Source organism: Schistocerca cancellata, chromosome 2, assembly GCF_023864275.1.
Source record: "Schistocerca cancellata isolate TAMUIC-IGC-003103 chromosome 2, iqSchCanc2.1, whole genome shotgun sequence".
NCBI classification, from domain to species: domain Eukaryota; kingdom Metazoa; phylum Arthropoda; class Insecta; order Orthoptera; family Acrididae; genus Schistocerca; species Schistocerca cancellata.
Genome location: NC_064627.1, coordinates 1,039,106,235 through 1,039,131,399, shown reverse-complemented (window position 1 = coordinate 1,039,131,399; position 25,165 = coordinate 1,039,106,235). Strand labels below are relative to the sequence as shown.

General features: G+C 40.7%; 1 protein-coding gene across 5 annotated transcripts in view; it reads right to left on the bottom strand.

Annotated features, from left to right (window-relative positions):
• The window catches only part of LOC126163014 (cryptochrome-1), a 122,577-nt gene that overhangs the window by 74,050 nt on the left and 23,362 nt on the right, over positions 1–25,165 (bottom strand). The window lies entirely within an intron of this gene.

Here is a 25,165-nt window from a genome sequence, read left to right as displayed (position 1 = left end):
GTTTAACAGATTTTCCGCCAGTCGTATTTCTACGGATTCTTTAATAATGGAGTCCCAGAAAGACGTTGCTGTGAACAAAATCATTGTTTTCTCATACTCCATTGAATGTCCAGTAGAAATACAATGTTCAGCAATAGCGGACTTGCTTGGCTGCAAAAGGCGGGAGTAACGTTGATGTTCAGTGCAGCGTTCTTTCACGGTGCATGTGGTTTGACCTATGTAAGCCATACCACATTGGCACGTTATCTTGTAAATTCCAGCCTTTCGTAGTAACAGATTGTCCTTAACTGATCCCACAAGGACCGCAACCTTCGATGGTGGGTGGAAAACCACTTTTACCTGAAATTTTCGGAGGATTCTTGCTATTTTAAGCGAAGTGTTGCCAATGAAAGGAAGAAAAGCTAAAGATTGTTTCGGCATGTTCTCCTCTTTATTCACTTCCTGCTTCTTAGTTTTAACTGTTAGTGCCCTGTTAATCTGCCGGATGGAATACCCATTTTCGCTGAATACTGTCTTTAGATGGGCGAGTTCTTGAGATAAGCTATCTAGATCTGAGACAGTATGAGCTCTATGAACTTGATGGTCTCTTGCGGTAAGGAGGAGGAATTTAATAGTGCTGAAGTTTTTCGTTGCACACGTCCTGTAGGATCGTAATCAATCCTCCTATAGGTAGAGTCACTTAGCAGACCATATTTTATACACACCCCGAGGTAACAAAACAGTTGCATTACGTTTGTCAGCTTTCAATACCACTACGTCAGGGTCCTCTCTCAGATTTCGTAATGCAGCCCTTTCTACAGAGGTTAAATTACTGCGTTGAGTAGGAGCCTTCAACAGAGCACGGCAAGTTTCCCTTCTTATTTCGTCTGCGGCATCCAAAGGAAGACGTCGTACAGCTTCTTCAGCACCACTCAAAATACTTATTAATGGCGGTGCTGTAGGTGTAGGTGCAAAATTGAGTCCCTTGCTTAATACAGACAGCGTAGCGTCGTCCAAATTCTTCTCCGTGAGATTAACAACGGAACGTCGTACCATTATCCCTTCTGGCGACGGCTTCTGTGGCAACAGTCGATCAAATTTTGATATCTGCCGACAATTAGCATCATTGTGGATCCACTCGAACTTGGCCGAAGTCACTCCATCAACCCAGTCCCATGATACAGGAGGAAGATGCCTTGCAACCTTCAGATGTAACTGGTAAAGTTCTGCTGAAATAGCATCTAACCTTCGTCTTGTATAGCAAATCCTCTCCTTGACAATAGCATGACTAGCCTTCTCAGTAATCTCCCGTGCAGTAGCGGTCTTAATGAAATGAGTCACTCTAGCAAATTTTGGTATTATGCCATGGTCCCAACATCTCAATAAAAAGGTTAATGAACTTAAAGGCTTTGCTCTTTTACCACGTAGCTTCTCGAAACTTCGGATATGTGAGGCCATCTCCTACCCGTAAAGGCGTCTGATGTGAATTTTAAAATTTTCCCGGCGAATTGACTGTTCAAACAAATTTCGGCCCTGCAGCCGGTCGTCGTTCAATACTTCGCACGATATTTCAACTGGGCACCTGCCAGTCATCTTCAGGTGAGCCGTCGCAGACTGGCAATAACGTCCTCCGCTCCGCAATATATAGCGTACTGTAACTATTCTGCGCATGCGTCGAAAACTCGATAGTTGAACCAACACTGCCCGCCGGCAGCGCCCTCGCTGGTGGAATAGCGGAACTCAGTCGCCCTCTGCGTTGCTGTTTGCCACGGCCGTCGATGCACTCTGTCGTATTCGATTTGAGCAAATCGTGGAGATGATGGGATTCCACGCACTGTCCAGCTGGTAGCCGCTGTCACGGTTTAACAGATTTTCTGCCAGTCGTATTTCTACGGATTCTTTAATAATGGAGTCCCAGAAAGACGTTGCTGTGGACAAAATCATTGTTTTCTCATACTCCATTGAATGTCCAGTAGAAATAAAATGTTCAGCAATAGCGGACTTGCTTGGCTGCAAAAGGCGGGTGTAATGTTGATGTTCAGTGCAGCGTTCTTTCACGGTGCGTGTGGTTTGACCTATGTAAGCCATACCACATTGGCACGGTATCTTGTAAATTCCAGCCTTTTGTAGTAACAGATTGTCCTTAACTGATCCCACAAGGTCCGCAATCTTCGATGGTGGGCGGAAAACCACTTTTAGCTGAAATTTTCGGAGGATTCTTGCTATTTTAAAATGAAGTGTTGCCAACGAAAGGAAGAAAAGCGAAAGATTGTTCCGGCATGTTCTCCTCTTTATTCACTTCCTACTTCTTAGTTTTAACTGTTAGTGCCCTGTTAATCTGCTGGATGGAATACCCATTTTCGCTGAATACTGTCTTTAGATGGGCGAGTTCTTGAGATAAGCTATCTAGATCTGAGATTATTAAAGAATCCGTAGAAATACGACTGGCGGAAAATCTGTTAAACCGTGACATCGGCTACCAGCTGGACAGTGCATGGAATCCCATCATCTCCACAATTTGCTCAACTCGAAGACGACAGAGTGCATCGACGGCCGTGGCAAACAGCAACGCAGAGGGCGACTGAGTTCCGCTATTCCACCAGCGAGGGCGCTGCCGGCGGGCAGTGTTGGTTCAACTATCGAGTTTTCGACGCATGCGCAGAATAGTTACAGTACGCTATATATTGCGGAGCGGAGGACGTTATTGCCAGTCTGCGACGGCTCACCTGAAGATGACTGGCAGGTGCCCAGTTGAAATATCGTGCGAAGTATTGAACGATGACCGGCTGCAAGCCCGAAATTTGTTTGAACAGCAAGTATGGGGTTCAACATTCTGTGTATGTGGCGATAATGCTTTACGCCAACTGTCTGTCTCATTTTTCATGTTTCCTGAGGTAGTCAAACTCTTCTCCTATCCTAGCTGTAGTTTATAAGTGAATCAGAATTATTCTGTCTCCTACTTTCATGTGATTTTGTGCAGCAGGATACTTTAGTATTGAAATAATATGCAAAAGGTTTCTCTAGTGTTATCTGTGTGTATGTTGTTGTTGTTGTAGTTGTGGTCTTCAGTCCTGAGACTGGTTTGATGCAGCTCTCCATGCTACTCTATCCTGTGCAAGCTTCTTCATCTCCCAGTACCTACTGCAGCCTACATCCTTCTGAATCTGTGTATATGTGTATATGTATATTATATTGTGTTAGTTATAAGTAATGGAATCATAAGAGGATGGAAGAAAGTAAATTGGTACCATGGTTAACGAATTTCTGTCTAACAAAGAGGTAAGGTAAATTGAAAATGAAAGGTGTCAGCACATAATAAAATAATAAATGATGTTAGGATCTAATGGTTAGGGAGCCTGTCTCTGCAGCAGAGATAGCTTTTGAGAATGCATCCACTCCACTAGCTAACAAGGTAAGAAAGATAAGTAAAATAATGGAGCTGACAGACAGGAATAATGAAAAAGATAACTGTGTACAAATAAATGTGGTGTAACTATATTGGGTGATCAAATTTTGAACTAGGCAACATTGGGTACTGTGCATATTGTGCAATTCATGACACTGCAGCTGGGAATGAGAGCGTAACAGAAAGAACAATATTTTAGTGAGCTGCAAGTCATTCAATGCTGCATTATTGGATCTATAGGTAATCTAAAAACTTCTGTTTGTGTTCTGAGGAATTATGAGCTTAAAGTGGTAATACTGAAGCGAAGAACAGTAAGTCTGCTGATTAACTGATAACTGTGTTGCTAGATTGGTGTGAATATTCGGTAACATTTTGTGATTTTGTGAGGATTTAATTTTCTGGTTGAATGAGGGTAGTGTTCAGAGATGATTTGAGAAGTGGGACAATGATTTGGTACAACTTCCATTCCCTTAATTTTGATCTGAGTAGTAATTAAGTTATGTGATGGTGACACTATTCTTTTTTCATAACATAATGATTAGTATATCTATGCTACTGCACATCTTGAGTTTTTGCTATTTTGCAAATGGGAAAGACACCCAAATCTTTCATGTCTAACCAGTTTCAGACAGTTATTACTTAGAGTAATGTTTTGCAGTGTAATGTGCATTTGATTTTAATTTTCTTTCTACTTGACACTTTCATAGTACAGTCAATTTCAGTGCTAATTATTGTGAGATTATGAGAACTTTGTAATATATCTATTTATGAAGTAATGACCATTATTTGCCATTAGTGTTTTTCCTTACATTTAAAAGTAAAAGTGAGTGTACTGAAGTAGGGTATTTTGTCTAATTTTTTCATGTGCTGTGGCAGAGGAGAACCACCTCCAAAGGTACTGATGGCAGCGCATTTCCTTACTACCTGCCACTTGGACCTGTTGACGGCATGGACAATTTGGTGAGAAAATGTGTGAAAGGTCATTAAAAGTCACACTGTATGTAAATATTTTGTAAAAGGATTTTCAAATGGCCATTTCATATAAGAATAAATTTGTGGGTAGATGGTAAAACCCAATGTCTGGGGTCACTTGTAGTCACTGAATTGCCCAGTTAGTTATTTGCAATATCTATCTGGTCAATCCAATGAGGGGATGATGTGACGAAGCAAGCTGGGATATTTTTACTTCCCCTCTTGTTTTGTCATCTGCCTCCTTAAAAATCCATTTTTTTCATCTTGGACTAATTACCATTAACATACATGAGTATAATCTGCAATTTCATTTTAAGAGAAAGGTTGGCCCTCAGTTTTAAAGAATATAACACCAGATCTAATTTTGTGCTTAGTTTTATGTATGTAACTGATTTTCTAATTTATTTTGACTATTTCTAGTTAATATTTTCACTATAGGGTGAAATCAGTAATTGTTTCGTAACTTAAATTCTATTGTCGTGTATAAACAAATATAAATTCTGTAATAATTGCAAACATTTGGAGGAAGAACTAATAGTATTCTTAAAGGATCTATTTGAATATATTCGAAAACATGTTAGCCAAGCCAACCCTTAATTAATTCCAAAGTAATTAACAGTTTTGTCACAAGTATTGTTTGCATAATGATATCTGTTAATTTCATGATTTAAACAAGTAATTTGGCCTAACTCTCCATAGCAGAAGAAACTGTTAAAAAGAACCAATTTTTCGATGTTTTCAGTTAATCGAATGATTTAAGTTTCAATTGTAATTTCTGTAAATTAAACATCGAGCAATGTATAGTTTCAGTGCCTATTATTGTGAGGATATATATGGGCCCAAAGTTTGGTACCAAGACAGTCAGGAGTCAGGCCATGGCCAAATTTCAGACGAGAAACCTGTAATGGTTAGCTCAACAACAATGCATCAACTTAACTGTGAAATAAGTGTAACACAATTAGGCTGTGTGTTAAAACAATGACAGTGTCTGTTCCACACATACGTTTTTATTCTTCAAGAACTGTGAAATGTGTTGTTAGGATTTTATTGCTCATAGATGTTCAACAGTAAACTATTCTAGCAGTATGTGGATGTTTGCCTGCAAACTATCAATGAGGTTTATCGAAAGTTAAACAACAATGCACTGGGCACATAACTGCGTATTACTGGGGGAGTTGTGAAAAGTGAAAGTAAAGAACTGTGAAACGCAAATGTACACCTATCGGCTACATCATTTAAAGTAGTCAATGTTTGACTTCCATCCCCCATTTTTCAGCCCATATAGTAACGCAGTACATCGACACCGAGGACCATCAATGAGGAAATAATGCAGGCAAACATCACAAAGTCTAATACAAGATGGGTAAGGTAAAGGTCAGTGGAGCAGATACAGTGAAAGTGTCAAAAGTAACAGGCAGAGAAATCTTTAAGAGTTGGGAGTCACGTGATTTGCCACTTGGTGGGCACTGAATTGTCAACATTTACTGCTCAAAGGGAACAAAAATAAATTTACAAGAGAGCAAACCAGATTGTTGGAAAAAGCAGGGGGTCAGCTCCACTTCTGAAGCAACAAAGCAATGAGAAAGCCTTGCCTTTTTCAGATGATGCCAGTTTATGTTTCATCCTTGATACAATGCTGTATAACTCCATAAAGCATAGCCTACTTTTAACAACAATTTTAGGAATCCTTTTAAGGATGAAGGTAAATTGTAGTGCTGTGAACATCTGGTGCATTTTACCCAGAAGAAATATATACAAATCTGAGCAAAGGGTTTTATGGTTTTCCACAACATCTGACTCATTCTTGTATCCATAATTACCCTAATGGTGGTGTTCTTCTCTGATAGAATGTTTTATGTTGTACGCTCTAGTATTTGCAGAAGGCATAAAAACACCACTAGATAACACACTTGGCCTGATACTTCACAGGCCGACAGTGACTCGGTAACAACCGGAGAACAGAACCTCGTGAATACAACAAACTCACTTACGAATTGAACTATGGCAAGTAGAGCACCCTACCCGTGCAGATACGTGCACAACAATAACACAGCACATAACTGGCAATGGTGACTAATGACTGAGCACAACTCGTAGGCTAGGTCTGTAGCAGTCTAATTCCTCAGAAGCACTGGCCTGCTACGCTTACCGCCACTCACAAGTAAACACTTCCACAAGCAGGTCTGCCCATACAGTCCAAAGATTGCACCTTCCCTGGCAAGGTTCTGCACTACTCTGCTGTTTTATCCACGCCAGCACATCTGCCTCCATCAGGACATCCACTGGCACAGATACTAAATCCCCCCCCACCCCTGAAAGGCCACATAGGGCCAAAAAAGGCCAGGCTTGGATTGCGACCTCCGGCGCAAAACCAGAAAGAGCACGGGAGAACCTGGCAATGGACTGACCACCAAAGGAGGTAAACTGCATCTACTAGCTCCGCCAGAAGGGTGGAAGCACACGGAGTTGCAGCAACAAAGTGTCCACCAGTGGCAGTGGAGGAGAAGAGGCACAGCAGGAGAGGGGTGAGTCGAAAAGCACAGGCTCCACTATGGCAGATGGATACACGAGCTGCACAAGGACCTGAGGATGCAGGCAACCGGTAGAAGGTAGAGGTTACGAAGGGGATGGCAATGATGAGGCACAATGCTGCAAGCGACTCCAGAAACTGTGTAGCAATCAATCCTGCCACTCAGGCAACTAGAATGCTGTAGTGGTGACGTTCCAACAGGGAGTGTGTGCAACTGATTGGCATGATGAGTCAGCTGCTCCCCACTGATATCCACTACAAACAACAGCCGATCTTTGTGGCCTACCATGACACCAGGCAACGACCCAACCAACCAGCTGAAGGAATAGGCCCAATTGGCAGCCCAAGGAGAAAAACATGGCAGGCCATGGTGGTCTGCCAATCCAAGAGACCCTGCAGATGGTACCCATGTAAACATCCCAACTAAATGCCATCATTGACCACTGCCGCCCAGTACACAGCAAGAAACTTGACTATGCATCATCATGGGATGAGGCAGACACACGCTTCTGCCTCTCGGTCTCAAATGTATGCACAAAGCGCTCCACCTCTGAGTTAGAAGCTGACTGAACACCATTGCAAAACTTCCGTGACACAAACTGCCTACCATTACTGGACACAAGGGTCCTATGGAATCACTCAATAGCAAATAAAAAAGGGTAGGTGTTACGAGGAAGACAGTTTGGCTGCATATGGGAAATTCAACAATGTATGAACTACCAACAAACATATGCACCCCAAAAGTGAATCTGTGAAATCCACATGCACACTGCCCCAAGGCCGCTCTGGGACCAGCCAAGGAGAGAACTGGCACAATGGAGCGGCCTGGTTCTGAGCACAATCCCCACAAGCACAAACCAGGTGCTGAATGTCATGATCCATCGCTGGTCAGTAAATAAGATGTCACACCAATGCCTCATCTGAGCCATACCTCGTTGTGACACATACAGCAATTCGAGTATGCGAGGACACACTGCCAGGGAACAACCACACAACCACTCAACAGCATTGGTCCTCTGTGGCAACCACGAGGACCCCATGGTCAACACTGAGTTGAGCATGAAGAAGACACACTGGATCCACAACTGAAGAAACATGCTGTGGCCAACCCATCTGGACTGCTAAAATCATTTTCTGGAAAAATGGGTCAACAGCTGTGGTGGTCGTGATCTTTCATACAGTCAATAGAAAAAAAATAGAAAATCCAGCAGTGTTTGCCACAGGGTGTCATCCGATGCCCCCCCCCCTCCCGGTAGCCGCCAAAGTGCATCAGCATTGGCATGCTGGTGGTGGAGTGGTAATAAATGTCATAAGAACAGTTACTGAGAAAGAGGGCCCACTGCTCCAACCAGTGTGCAGCTATCCAGCAGCTCGGAATGAGGGTCAAATAAGGAAACCGATAGCTTGTGGTCAGAGATGAGGAGGAACCTCACCCCAAACATGAAAAGGAGAAACTTTTTAACCCCATAAATAATAGCTAGAGGCTCTTTTTCCACCTTTGCAGCCACTCAAAATGTTTTGTCTGCAAGTGACTGCACCGTTTCCGTACCTAGCCACAAGGAGGCAGATCAGATCTTCACTATCACATGCTGCATACATGGTTTAGTGTTACATCACAAAAGTATTACAATGTTAATAAACTTTCAGCAAATGTATGAAAACAAGAAAAAAATAAGAACATAGTAAATTAAAATCAATATAAAATAAGAACATAGTAAATTAAAATCAATATCACTTTACAAAAATAAAATATAAAAATTCTGAAGGAGAAGGAAGATATATAACGACAGATGGATAGGAGTTCTGCAGAGAAGAGTGAAGACAAAATTAATTAAGATATAAAGTGAGGATTGAAATAACGAGGTAAAAATCTATTCGTAGTGGTTATGGAAAAGAGATAGTTGGAGATCTAGAGTTATGTAGAGGAGTATAGAAAGTAACAGGTTCCCTTTCCCCAAAAATGGTATAACTCGAAAGGTGTGAGCGTATCGTACCCATGTGTTCATGTGATATGCAGAAAAGTTTACATAGTACTACGTGTGTGCCCTGCAAATGTGCTGCATTGTATTTTATATTATGTTTTTAGCATATTACTGACATACACATTTACTAAAGGATTTACATTGGTGATATCTGCTGATGGACACACATACTACACTTTTCCAATAATTACATCTGTTCTTACTACTAGGCTCTGTGTTGAATACCAAGCAAAGTTCTACTTTCTATTTCAAGTTAATTTATCACATGTCCTACTCCTTAGACTGATTTCGTGCATCTGAAGTATTATACTTGCATACATTGTATACCTCCTAAAAACAATGCTGACATATTAATTTTATGTTACTTTCAAGGATACAGAACACATATTAATTACATATTACAAAGAAATACTTATCTCAGTACACAACACAATACACAAGAAATCATAAAATACCCAGAAAGGATGTAAGAACAGGCAACATCTGTGCCTTTTGTGAGTTTTAAGTGATGGTACTTCCATATTTGCACACACTATCATGGATTTATACACGTATTGTTCTATTTGATGCACATCTTTTGTGAAATTGTGAGCCCAAATAATGGGATTAAGGTTTTAAACAAAGCAACACATGCCACATAGGCGTGATCCTACAGGTGTGCAGTACAATTTTACATAATGATTTTAAATTACAACAGAATTACATGTGAGAGAACTACACTGAACTGTGTAGTGTAAAAAAGGCAAACTACAACATTACCAATATATATATATATCATAGAGGGAAACATTCCACGTGGGAAAAATATATTTAAAAAGAAAGATGATGAGACTTACCAAACAAAAGCGCTGGCAGGTCGATAGACACACACACAAACACAAACATACACACAAAATTCTAGCTTTCGCAACCAACGGTTGCCTCGTCAGGAAAGAGGGAAGGAGAAGGAAAGACAAAAGGATATGGGTTTTAAGGGAGAGGGTAAGGAGTCATTCCAATCCCGGGAGCGGAAAGACTTACCTTAGGGGGAAAAAAGGACAGGTATACACTTGCACACACACACACATATCCATCCACACATACACAGACACAAGCAGACATTTGTAAAGGCAAAGAGTTTGGCCCAAACACAAACATACACACATTCAAGCTTTCGCAACAAACTGTTGCCTCATCAGGAAAGAGGGAAGGAGAGGGAAAGACGAAATGATGTCGGTTTTAAGGGAGAGGGTAAGGAGTCATTCCAGTCCCGGGAGCGGAAAGAGTTACCTTAGGGGGAAAAAAGGACGGGTATACACTCGCAGACACACACATATCCATCCACACATATACAGACACATGATGTGACTTACCAACTGGAAGTGCTGGCAGGTCGACAGACACACAAACGAACACAAACATACACACAAAATTCAAGCTTTCGCAACAAACTGTTGCCTCATCAGGAAAGAGGGAAGGAGAGGGAAAGACGAAAGGATGTGGGTTTTAAGGGAGAGGGTAAGGAGTCATTCCAGTCCCGGGAGCGGAATGACTTACCTTAGGGGGAAAAAAGGACGGGTATACACTCGCACACACACACATATCCATCCACACATATACAGACACAAGCAGACATATTTAAAGACAAAGAGTTTGGGCATAGATGTCAGTCGAGGCAGAGGTGCAGAGGCAAAGATGTTGTTGAATGACAGGTGAGGTATGAGTGGCGGCAACTTGAAATTAGCGGAGATTGAGGCCTGGTGGATAACGGGAAGAGAGGATATATTGAAGAGCAAGTTCCAATCTCCGGAGTTCGGATAGGTTGGTGTTAGTAGGAAGTATCCAGATAACCCGGACGGTGTAACACTGCGCCAAGATGTGCTGGTCGTGCACCAAGGCATGTTTAGCCACAGGGTGATCCTCATTACCAACAAACACTGTCTGCCTGTGTCCATTCATGCGAATGGACAGTTTGTTGCTGGTCATTCCCACATAGAATGCATCACAGTGTAGGCAGGTCAGTTGGTAGATCACATGGGTGCTTTCACACGTGGCTCTGCCTTTGATTGTGTACACCTTCCGGGTTACAGGACTGGAGTAGGTGGTGGTGGGAGGGTGCATGGGACAGGTTTTACACCGGGGGCAGTTTTTATATATATATATATATATATATATATATATATATATATATATATATATATATATATATATATATATATATATATATATATATATATATATATATATATATGATATGGTTATAATAGAAGGAAACATTCCATGAAGGAAAAATATACCTAAAAACAAAGATGCTGTGACTTACCAAATGAAAGTGCTGGCAGGTCGACAGACACACAAACGAACACAAACATACACACAAAATTCAAGCTTTCGCAACAAACTGTTGCCTTATCAGGAAAGAGGGAAGGAGAGGGAAAGACGAAAGGATGTGGGTTTTAAGGGAGAGGGTAAAACCCACATCCTTTCGTCTTTCCCTCTCCTTCCCTCTTTCCTGATAAGGCAACAGTTTGTTGCGAAAGCTTGAATTTTGTGTGTATGTTTGTGTTCGTTTGTGTGTCTGTCGACCTGCCAGCACTTTCATTTGGTAAGTCACATCATCTTTGTTTTTAGGTATATATATATATATAAAAAGAAAGATGATGAGACTTACCAAACAAAAGCGCTGGCAGGTCGATAGACACACAAACAAACACAAACATACACACAAAATTCTAGCTTTCGCAACCAACGGTTGCCTCGTCAGGAAAGAGGGAAGGAGAGGGAAAGACAAAAGGAAGGGTAAGGAGTCATTCCAATCCCGGGAGCGGAAGCGCTGGCAGGTCGATAGACACACAAACAAACACAAACATACACACAAAATTCTAGCTTTCGCAACCAACAGCTGCTTCGGCAGGAAAGAGGGAGGGAGAGGGAAAGACGAAAGGATTTGGGTTTTAAGGGAGAGGGTAAGGAGTCATTCCAATCCCGGGAGCGGAAAGACTTACCTTAGGGGGAAAAAGGGACGGGTATACACTCGCGCACACACACACATATCCATCCACACATATACAGACACAAGCAGACATATTTAAATATTTGGTCTTTAAATATGTCTGCTTGTGTCTGTGTATATGCGGATGGATATGTGTGTGTGTGCGAGTGTATACCTGTCCTTTTTTCCCCCTAAGGTAAGTCTTTCCGCTCCCGGGATTGGAATGACTCCTTACCCTCTCCCTTAAAACCCAAATCCTTTCGTCTTTCCCTCTCCTTCCCTCTTTCCTGATGAGGCAAGTAAACACGTTCATCAGTGGGTCTGCCCATATGATACAACTTCTGAAGTACTCTGCTGTTCTATCTATGCTAGCTCATTTACCTCCATCAGGGCATCTGCTGGCGGTGATACTAAATAAGTCATAATAAACTATCACTCAAAATACTGTCAACATAGTCCATGAATCATAGAAACTATTAACTAATTGCCAATCAATGGTAAATGAGATGATGGCTGATAAAGAATGGTTTTTCTAATACTTCTCCAATAATGATATATAGCTTCCACATCTGAAAGTCATAAATGAGCTGTGTCTTGTGATTCATACTACCTAAGGAGAAGCTCTGGGATAATATTGTCTGGTCACCAAGGATGGCAAACACAACATACATGTATCACTAATTTTTAGTGCAAAACAATGTTGCACAAACACCATCTGCTTGTTGTCACAACCACAATTGCAGTGACAAGCTAACATATATTGCACTCTCAAGTTATTTGCTTAGCAAAAACTACACAACTCTATAATAAGGATGAATGACACTTTTGTATGAAATTTGTAACAAAGATGGCGGAGTATGCTTTTGCATTTTACTTTTACACAATCGGCCCAGAGGACAGGCTTCTCTTCCACTGAATTCTGTTTCCTACTTTCTGCTGTCAATCACCCTCTATGTCTATCTGCAGCAAGTCCTCATGGATTCCATGTCTCCAACTTTTCATTGGTTTGCCTACTGGTCTTCTTCCTCAGAGAGTCACGTCCATTGATTTCAAAGAACATCCACGTTTAACCATCTGAGCAACATGCCCTGCTATTGTAAGTCAATTGGTTCTCATCAGGCCTACAATATTTGGTATGTTGTAGATCTCATCCAGCTCACAATTATGAGAAATCCTCCATTCCTCAGTGATCTCACCTTTTGCAGGACTACAGATCATCCTTAAGAAATTCCATTCGAAAATGAGAATATGATTTAAGTCTTTTTTATGGGCACAACCATATAGCCCTACAGGTAGGAACAGTGTTCTGTACAGCTGGAGTTTGAAATTCCTCGACTGACTGTAAGTTTTCATAAACTGACTCAGACTGAAGTATGACTGGTTAGCAGCTTGGGACCTTGCTTTGGTTTCTGCCTCATGTGAAGCATTCTTTGTAAAGAATATTTAAAATTATGAACACTTTCGAAGCATCTGATTATGACCAAATGGCTGGAGCAGTTTCTTGAATGGGCGTGGGGCCTATCATCAAATATTCAGTATTTGATTTATTCACAAGAACACCAATCCTGCTCAATGACGCCTCCACGCTGTCACTCATTTGCATCAATTTTTCCTTAGATCTGAACAATACGGCCACATCATCGGCAAATGCGAGATCTGTGATTTTCTGACTCTCTACCTCAATCCCACTGAAATTCTTATAGAGACCTAGCTACCCTCTCATTATCTTTTTGAGCACCATGTTGAACAATATCAGTGACACATCATCTCCTTGTCTCAACCATGTGTTTATGTTAAAGCTCTCCATGTCTTTGATCCAAATCTTGTGAGCTAATGAGCATTTTGCTCTCATTTAAGTATATGGCCGAAAGAGTCAGCCTTCAGGAATTGTGAAACGAACCCTATCGTCCAGGACCGGATGGCACAAAGAGCACAGATTTACGAGATGGGGAAACTCACAGGCGTCTATTGTCTATTGAGGCCTAAGTGCTGCAGTGTGCGAGTGAGACAGACGACAACCTACGTCATAGGGAAACCCAGTAGAAGGCTTTTGTGGCCAAGGAGACATAGCAGTGTTAAATATGCCGGACTTAAGATCGGCCATAAAGGGAAACATTTATGAAAACTATTTAATTCTGTATTAAAGCAGGGAGTTAAGCCACAGTAAATTTAATCTGCCATCTTCCATAAAATTTCATGGTGAACCCAATAAAACTTGAATATTGATCATTTCTATAATAGTTTAAGATTTACTGTTATAGTGAAATTAACAAGTTTTGTAACAAAGACTTGAATGCTAAAATCTGAACACTTCGGTCGATCTTAACGATCCGCATTTCATACAGAAGCACATCATTAAAATGACAAGCGTTGTAAATATCAACTCTGTAACTTCATTTGTTTAAGAGATATAGTAAATTTAAATTATCAGTATTTTCAGTTAAGCACCAGATCATTTCCTCCACACAAAACACATTGAACGGTGACAGCATGATACCTTATTGAATCATTAGGTAATAGAATATTTGTTGTAAAGTTTAGTGCATAATAGTTACTTTTATTCTTTATTGATTTATCAGAAAGCACACTGGTGCAAGGTTACTGGCCGTGACATTAAAAGTTAAGAAATTGTATTGGTTTCATGTAAAAGAAATTAGCATTTATTATGTAATGGATATTATTGTTACTTTGTTTAGAACATGAAAGTGGTCAAGCTTTGACTATTTAAATATGTTAAAATGTAAAGTAACCATGACTTACCAAACGGGAAAGTGCTGGTAGATAGATACAATAAAAAACACACAAACACACACACAGAATTTCAAGCTTTCGCAACCAACGGTTGCTTCGTCAGGAAAGAGGGAAGGAGAGGGGAAGACGAAAAGATGTGGGTTTTAAGGGAGAGGGTAAGGAGTCATTCCAATCCCGGGAGCGGAAAGACTTACCTTAGGGGGAAGAAAGGACAGGTATACACTCGCACACACACACACACACACACACACACACACACACACACATATCCATCCACACATATACAGACACAAGCAGACATATTAAAAGGCAAAGAGTTCGGGCAGAGATGTCAGTCGAGGCAGAAGTGCAGAGGCACAGATATTGTTGAATGACACGTGAGGTATGAGTGGCGGCAACTTGAAATTAGCGGAGGTTGAGGCCTGGTGGATAACGGGAAGAGAGGATATATTGAAGGGCAAGTTCACATCTCTGGAGTTCGGATAGGTTGGTGTTAGTGGGAAGTATCCAGATAACCTGGACGGTGTAACACTGTGCCAAGATGTGCTGGCCGTGCACCAAGGCATGTTTAGCCACAGGGTGATCCTCATTACCAACAAACACTGTCTGCCTGTGTCCATTAATGCGAATGGACAGTTTGTTGCTGGTCATTCCCACATAGAAAGCGTCACAGTGTAGCCCAAAGTTTGGTACAGATTTATTGATGACATCTTCATGATCTGGACTCACAGTGAAGAAGAACTCCAGAATTTCCTCTCCAACCTCAATTCCTTTGGTTCCATCAGATTCACCTGGTCCTACTCTAAATCCCATGCCACTTTCCTTGACGTTGACCTCCATCTGTCCAATGGCCAGCTTCACACATCCGTCCACATCAAACCCACCAACAAGCAACAGTACCTCCATTATGACAGCTGCCACCCATTTCATATCAAACGGTCCCTTCCCTACAGCCTAGGCCTTCGTGGCAAACGAATCTGCTCCAGTCCTGAATCCCTGAACCATTACACCAACAACCTGAAAACAGCTTTCGCATCCCGCAACTACCCTCCCGACCTGGTACAGAACCAAATAACCAGAGCCACTTCCTCATCCTCTCAAACCCAGAACCTCTCACAGAAGAACTCCAAAAGTGCCCCACTTGTGACAGGGTACTTCCCGGGACTGGATCAGACTCGGGATGTGGCTCTCCAGCAGGGATACGACTACCTCAAATCCTGCCCCGAAATGAGATCCATCCTTCATGAAATCCTCCCCACTCCACCAAAAGTGTCTTCCCGCCGTCCACCTAACCTTCGTCACCTCTTGGTTCATCCCTATGAAATCCCCAAACCAGCTTCCCTACCCTCTGGTTCCTACCCTTGTAACTGCCCCCGGTGTAAAACCTGTCCCATGCACCCTCCCACCACCACCTACTCCATGCCTTGGTGCACGGCCAGCACATCTTGGCACAGTGTTACACCATCCGGGTTATCTGGATACTTCCCACTAACACCAACCTATCCGAACTCCGGAGATGGGAACTTGCCCTTCAATATATCCTCTCTTCCCGTTATCCACCAGGCCTCAACCTCCGCTAATTTCAAGTTGCTGCCACTCATACCTCACCTGTCATTCAACAACATCTTTGCCTCTGCACTTCCGCCTCGACTGACATCTCTGCCCAAACTCTTTGCCTTTTAATATGTCTGCTTGTGTCTGTATATGTGTGGATGGATATGTGTGTGTGTGCGAGTGTATACCTGTCCTTTTTTCCCCCTAAGGTAAGTCTTTCCGCTCCCGGGATTGGAATGACTCCTTACCCTCTCCCTTAAAACCCACATCCTTTCGTCTTTCCCTCTCCTTCCCTCTTTCCTGACGAAGCAACCGTTGGTTGCGAAAGCTTGAAATTCTGTGTGTGTGTTTATGTGTTTTTTATTGTGTCTATCTACCAGCGCTTTCCCGTTTGGTAAGTCATGGAATCTTTGTTTTTAATATAGTTTTCCCATGTAAAATGTAAAGTAATGTAGAATAAGCTGTAGCCAATCACATGGACAGCTTCAGGAAAGGGAACTGCTCTAGTCAGTTGAGCGAAGGTGTTCGGCACAAGATGTTCGGCACACGGGAAACACTGTTGGAAACGGGCAGACAGCGGTGCTGGTCGAGACACCAAAGGGCACGGTTCGGATTATAATAATAATAATAATAATAATAATAATAATAATAATAATAATTTTACTGTCGTTCAGCTGATTACAGCAATAGACAAAGTCAAGAGCATATATTTCTACATAAACTACTATATCGAAGTAAATTGGTTTACATAAAATAGGTACACGTTAGAATACAGTATTTTCATCTTCAAAGAATTCATCAATGGAGTAAAACGGATTGTTCACTAGTAGCTTGTATAATTTAGCTTTAAAGATATTTACAGGCAGTTCTTTAAAGTCAGCACTTAGTCTATTAAACATCCTTAGTCCAAGAACTAGGTAAGAGTTATGCGATTTTGATAATCTATGATATGGTACGTCTACAGATGTTCTGTTTCTAGTATTATGGCTATGAATATCACTTCTCAACACAAAATTAGACACATTGTTTCTAATGTACATTAAAACATTGTAGATGAATAAGTTTACTACTGTAAGACACTGCAATTTAATAAACAGAGGTTTACAATGTTCTGTTTCATCAGAATCCATTATTATTCTTATTACTTTCTTCTGTAAAATTAAAATGTCATTTACATGACAGCTACTACCCCACAGTAAAATTCCATAAGAGATGATGCTTTGGAAGAAGGTAAAATATGCTGATCTCACATAGTCATTGGGAACATGTCTTTTTAAAGTTCTAATTAGATAAATAACTCTTGAAAGCCTAGCCAATATATTTTTAATGTGTGGTTCCCACGTCAATTTATTGTCAATAGTAACACCTAAAAATTTAACAGTTTCTAATTCCTGGTAGTTAGGAATCTCTCTGAGGCTAAAGTAAAGTGTCTGGGTTTTGTTTTCATTTAGCAAGAAGCCATTAGCTTTGAACCATAATGAGGACTGAGCAAGGGTATTTTCGGTCAGTGTTTTCAGTGTACCTAGATCAGAGCTTTTATGTAGAAAAGTTGTGTCATCAGCATACAATACTGTATGAGATTTTATGAATAAGGGCAGGTCATTAATCATTAGTATAAACAGTAAAGGTCCAAGCACCGACCCTTGAGGCACTCCGTACCTAACATTAACCAAATTTGATTTCTCCCTACCAATGCACACAACTTGTTGACGGTTCTCTAGAAAAGACCTGAACATATTTATACTGTTGTCATCAAAACCATAGTAAACTAGCTTATTCAGCACAGTGTCATGCTCTACACAGTCAAAGGCTCTGCTCAGGTCACAAAATGTAGCCTGGGCATAGTACCTAGCCTCGAACACATCTAGGACTAATTTTACGGGGAGTCCATTGCATCTGTTGTGGATTTACCTTTCCTAAATCCAAACTGTTTATCACTAATTATATTTAGTTTACCCAAGTAGGCACTAACTTGCTCATACATAATCGTTTCTAAAATGTTTGAAAAAACTGGGGTCATGGATATAGGTCTGTAACTAGCAGGACAGTTCTTTCCCCCTTTTTTGTATATGGGCACAACTCTAGAAATTTTTAGTATGTCGGGGAACTTACTTTCAACTAGGCATTTGTTAACACAAAAGGTTAAAGGATAAATCACACAATCACTAACATCTTTCAACAAATTACATGACATATCATAGTAATCAACACTAACTGAAGGTTTGAAATTTTTCACTCTTTTTAGGATATTATTTGGGCTCACTTCTGTGAAAGTGAAGGTGCTTGGGGGAAGCTTTTCAAAGCAGCTGTCCATAATACTAAGTGCATTTTCAGGTGATTTGATTATTGAACTACTAATTTCTTCAATGGACTGAATGCAATATTTATTAAATTCTTCTGGGGTAATGGCAATTTCCTCTTTGTGTTTAGTGTGTGCAATGGAGTTTATTACACTCCAGGCCTTCTTGCATTTATTGTTAGATTTTTCAATGTTTACTATGTTATGCAGTTTCTTTGCTTCATTTATTGCCTTCCTGTACTTGCATTTAGCTTTAGCATACAGGTATTTATACAGTTCTGATTTACTGGTTTTGTACAGACTAGAATACAGCATAACAGTATTTTTCAGTTGCCCTAACTGTGGAGTATACCATTCCTTCGTTTTCCTTTTCTTGTAATTACTACTAATATTCACTGTACATTTTTTCAGAGGGATGCTATTTTCAAATACATTTAAAAAGATGGAGAAACACTTTGTGAATACAATATCAGCTGAACAGTGTTGAAGCCTAATAAAACATATGTCCCAACTGAAATAAGTGAGGGCATGTCTAAACCTATCCATCCTCTCTCTGCTCACTGGTCTAGTAATCACAGTTTTAGATTCTGGTTTGGTGCAGTCTGAAGTTACATTATTAAGACTAAGATATACTGCATCATGGTCTAAGAAAGGGAAACTAATTACATCAGTGGACATACAAGTTCTCTTAATATTTGTAAATATATTGTCTAGACAGGATGAGCCTCTGGTAGGTTTGCAGTTAACATAGTACATGTTAAATTGTCGAAGCACATTTTTGAGCTCTGTCACAGTTTTTCTGTCCTGCAGGACATCAAAACTTGAATTGATATCCCCTGCAATGACAACATTGTATTTTTTCCATTTCGGTATACATATGTACATTAAGAGTTCCTCAAGTTTCTCCAGAAAGATATGGGGGTCACCACTAGGTATCATTAGCTTAAGGCTCTCAATTACTAGACCTGACATTTCAAAATGCATTTCATCACAAAGGGGATTGAGATCTATCCTGCCACAGTTTGGTGCAAGAGGTGTTTTTGCATATATTGCTACCCCACCACGTAACTGCTGTTTTCTACAATAGCAACTAAGTAGTGTGTAATCATCCAATACTTTGTACCCAAGCTCATCCTCTTTACACCAATGTTCACTTAAACATAGAATATCTATCACGTTTTCATTTGAAAATTCGTTGACAATTTAGTTTTTATCTGCCATGCCCTGAATATTGAGGTAGCATATTTTAAACTCTACTTTAGGCTTTTCTTTTTTTGCGTATTCTCTTAGTTGACATGACCTACTGTTACTGCATGAAAGTTGACCAGGTTGTGTCCTTATGTTACTAGAACACCCAAGCTGGTCTATGCATAGAAGTTTTTTGTCATCTCAGTTGAAACATAATACAAACACATTACTGGTCTTTTTTCCTTCTCTAGCTTATCCAATACTATTCCGATAATTGTATCGCTTAAAACACGTTTACCTAGATAACTGAAATGTTGACCATGCTTGGTATGCCATTCTATGCTACAACTACTGGTGTTAATTAGGGAAACATTCTTAAAGTGCTTACAGATAGCTTCGTACTCCTTGTTTGTCTGCTCCACTTCCTTATTCACACATGACCACTGGGGCAAATCATGTGGATGTGGCACATTAACAACAATCACGTTGGTGTGGGTTAACATTCCGAGAGTCTTCTTCAGTGTCGAAGTAGCAATCTTCCTTTCGTTTCTGCTGACGTCGTTTGCTCCGGCCATTACCACTACAAAGTCTCTGTCTGCGAGGACTGTGCTTTCTTTCTTGATTGATGTTGAAACATCTCGTAAACCAGCTCCTGATTTAACAGTACCTTCTATTTCAAACTCGTTAATCACACGAGGTCCGCTTTCCGTTAACATAGCTGCTAATCCTCTGGCGTAACTGTCTGAATAAATCTTGATTTTACGTTTTTTCTTATACCTTCCTTGGCTGTTCGCTAAGTTTTGAGAGTCCTGCACCACCTTATCAGATGAGTGTGCTGATACAGTTTCTATGTCATCTGTGTTTTGAAGCGAAAGCCGACAGTCAGTCTTTATGCAGCTAGGAAGCGAAACGACTTAGAAAATTTCACTTTGTGTGGTATCGCAGGACTTATTCTCTGAGCGGTGAGTAGCTGCGCACCTGGTGTGAACTCTTTAACTTTTCGTGTAAATATCAAGGTGGAGTATTGGACTTGTTTCACGATGAGATTGTGAATGATTGAACTGTGTCAAATGGATATGTGCTCAAGTGTAATAGTAATTCTAAATACAGCCACTTTCACTATTAGTTTTCTTCCTGGATAAACATTACTCTAACTAAATGTGAACTGTGAGGCCTACATCATTCATGGGTCATTAATTTAGTTCCCAATATTATCACTACTGTTATTAAATGTTATGTTAACTTTGTATTTTGCAAAGTTGCCATCAGCCAGACAATTTAACCAAAGGGTCACAAGTGTCTAATTGAGGGCATGTAATGCGAGACGTGCGGTTCAACCCCTAGATGAGTTTGAGCCAAGACATTTTGACAAAGAGGAATCGCATGTGAGCCCGAACATCTATGGGATGTTAGCTCACAAGCTTCACTTTGCCTTTTGAATCACTCAGACAAACTCAAACTAGGGTGACAAGTTTCTTGTTTATTTCAACTTGGATAGGAAGTTCATGAGGCTCTCCCGATGAATGCAGTCATATACCTTCCTAAAATCTATGAAAAATACATGAAATGTTTGCCACATTCCCATACCTTTTCGGTGAGCTGTCGCAGTACACAGATGTTGTCCACAAGCAATTGGTCATTTCTGTAACCACCGTGATATTAATCAAACATTTTTGCTGCAAACAGTTGCATTCTATCCAGTATACAGTTGGACAAGATCTAGCAGATGTTCAGAAGAGTGTATCCTCTACCTTTCTAGAGTATGCATAGGGCACATGACCACTGTCTCCCCATCTTCTGGGACCTTCTCCACAATCCAGATCCTCTTGATTAGTTGTTAAATTTTCTTGTGCAGTCTCTCCTCTCCAACTTGAATGACATCTGCCAAGATTCCATCTTCTCCTGGACTTTTGTTGTTTTCCAGCTTCATTATCTGATTCTTTATTTTATCCAGAGCATGCAGAGGATAATCTAAATCGGTGGGTGGGGGTGGGGGGGTGTTCAAACTTTTATCTTACCTGATGTACTTAACACTAACTGCTGGGGGGTGGGGTGGGGTGGTAGAATAGCTGGAGGTATATACAGTTAAAACATTTCATCGTGTGGTGGGGGTTTCAAATTAAAAATATTGAATTTACCATAACTAAACAGAATTTTATGGATTTTTTTCTTGATCATGTGATAGACACTTACTTCTTAGGTCACACTGATACTTGTTTTGAGCCACATGCAGCCTGCAGGCCTCAGGATGAACACCTCAATCTACCATGCCATGGGGTTGGAACTCTAACAGATCTTCAAATTCATCATAGTTGAGGTGCTTCCTGAAGTACTGTTTCTATCTCTGAGCAATGCTGAAATCACTGGTGAGTATGTTGTCTTAGACAAACTTTTGATGGTTCCGATACCCCTTCCCGAATAAGTGAACTTTCTGGTACATCTTTCGATCCACTTTTGCCAAGATATCATATTGAACCTCATCCATCATTCCTTTGCTGTACATTACTTTGCTCTCCTCAGTGTTTGGTTGTTCTCCATACTTCTTCAAACTGTACTTTGCCTCATGCAAAATTTGTGTCTCGCAGCCAGCTCATCTTGTCTTCTTTTCTCTTTGCTAAAGTCTTAATGCACTTGTCCCCCTACAAAATCACTGGCCTCTTTAAGAATGACTGTGTTTGCCACCTCATTTACTGCATCCTAGACTTCTTCCTACAGTTCTTCTGGGTTCTTTTTTTAATCCTTTTCCTGCAGAATTTCAAGACTGTTGCTGGGTCAGAGTTTAAATTCATATTTCTTTGCAGTATCTTCAAGTACATCCACATAGTCATGTACCACTTTCTTAGGATTGCTTCTAACTCTGGCTGTGGGTTGTACTTGTAGCCAGCATTTTGCTAGGACTGTAGCCCTTGTTGTCTTTACATCCATCACCTACACCTTTGCTTTCATGTTAATTCCTATGTGATCTATCTGATTAACTGTTTTACCACCTGGCAAAATCCAAGTTCCTTTATGGATATCCTTCCAATGGAACTTTGTGCTGCTGATGAACATCGCTTTTGAAGTTGCAAACCTTATGGACATGATGCCATTGTTGTTGTTGAGCTCATGTAATCTGTGTCTTCCAGTAGTTGAGTGGAATATGTCTTCTCTTCCCACTTTAGCATTCATATTACCCAGTAAGACCTTACAGTTGCTACTGGGGATGGCATCCATAACTACCTCCAACTCTGGTCAGAATTAATCCTTCACTTGGGAGGTGCTTCCTTCTGTGGGTGCTTGGCAGTTCACAAATGACATTTTACATATCTTCATATGTATTGTTAATAATGCTATTTAGGGGTCACTGACAAAAACCCTAATAACTCAGCAGCTCTACAAGCCTCACCCACACAAAATCCCATACCCAGTTTGTGTCCTGCCTCACAGCTTCCACAAAAGACTGCATACTTTTCAACATCAAGGGCACCAGTATCCTCCCAGTGAGCTTCCTGTAAAGCAACTAAATCCTTCCTATATCTTTCAATCTCCTTGACTAGACTGGTTGAAACACCTGTTTTTATAAACTATAAATAGTCCACATTCAAAATTATATACCTTGTTCTCGCCCTTTTCATATATCTTTTACTATGAAATACTGAGGCTTTCTTGTAGTCTGTTACCAAGTTTTTCATGATGGTGTGGTAAGCCATTGCCAACCTCAACCTGGAGGACTAGGGTTTCTGATTTAGGGGTAACTTTTCTCTAGACAAATTATTTTCTCTACAGCTGTTGAGGGTTATCTCCTATTTCCTTAAAAATGTGCCGGCCGCGGTGGTCTAGCGGTTCTGGCGCTGCAGTCCGAAACCGCGGGACTGCTACGGTCGCAGGTTCGAATCCTGCCTCGGGCATGGGTGTGTGTGATGTCCTTAGGTTAGTTGGGTTTAAGTAGTTCTAAGTTCTAGGGGACTTATGACCTAAGATGTTGAGTCCCATAGTGCTCAGAGCCATTTTTAGCCTTAAAAATGTGAAATGATTACGGCTAGGGAATGGGAAGATACGGTGCAGTGAGACCCACTTCATCTGGTTCATAACTAAGACTTGTCTGGCTTGGGAGATCTCACCAGCAGGTTACGCTACCACCAGCATAGCTCTTACTGTCATATGAACACACAAACCTCTCTGTCCTGTCCAGATGAACAATGCTACTTGAAGGTGGTGTCTTCTGCAGAGGGGATGGGTACACAACTGAGTAAATAAATAAATACTATATATATGACTTACCAAACGGGAAAGCGCTGGTAGATAGACACAATAAAAAAAAAACACACACACAAAATTTCAAGCTTTCGCAACCAACGGTTGCTTCGTCAGGAAAGAGGGAAGGAGAGGGAATGACGAAAGGATGTGGGTTTTAAGGGAGAGGGTAAGGAGTCATTCCAATCCCAGGAGTGGAAAGACTTACCTTAGGGGGAAAAAAGGACGGGTATACACTCGCACACACACACATATCCATCTACACATATACAGACACAAGCAGACATATTTAAAGGCAAAGAGTTTGGGCAGAGATGTCAGTCGAGGCGGAAGTGCAGAGGCAAAGATGTTGTTGAATGACAGGTGAGGTACGAGTGGCGGCAACTTGAAATTAGCGGAGATTGAGGCCTGGTGGATAACGGGAAGAGAGGATATATTGATTCCCATGTGGAATGTTTCTCTCTATTTTATTTACATCATAAATAAATACTATTTTATACAAAGACACACAGGAGAGGAGTTTCACAGACTATTAAGGAAAGAAGATGCAGACTTTTTAGCACATAATTTGACCCATATAAACTTGCATTTTGGATTTTTATTAAATCGAACAAGCAAATCTGCAACGATCATTCTGTTTCTTATAACAGTGTTTACCCAGTAACGAAATGCTTCCATATCTGAAAGGTTAACGTCACTGCCTTCAGTGTGGAAGAACTCGGCTTCGATTCCTGGCAATACCTCAGATATTTTCTGAGGTAGAAAGCACCAGTTGAGGTCCACTCAGTCCTTGTGAATGAGGATCTGCTTGAATAAGGAAGCAGCGGCATCATCGGGATTCATCTACTGGCAATAATGCTGGAGAGATTGGTGACGTCTTCCACAACCACAGATCATTCCCTGCACTGCCTTGTAGGTACGAGTCGACCAGTCAGAACGAGTCTAAGGCCTAATCTGTGAGTGGTTTGTACTTACTTTTTATCCAGTAGCTTTTGACGAGAGCACACCAATTCTTATCACTAATAGTGTGTTGGTTGCAGTCAATTTTACATGTTAACAAAAATGTTTTTAGTGAAACACGCTGTTTTGGACGAGGTACTTCAGTTGTTCTTCAGATCCATTTTCAACATTTAAAGGCATTATCGAATAATAACTGACTACCCACAAGAAACACAGGAATCAACTGCCCAAAATAACAAATATTATTCCTGAAAACCATATCAGAATCTAATGCATAACAGTAAAAATTTGAAGAATAAAACACACAAGAGGAAGTAATATATTTAGTCCTAAAGCAATT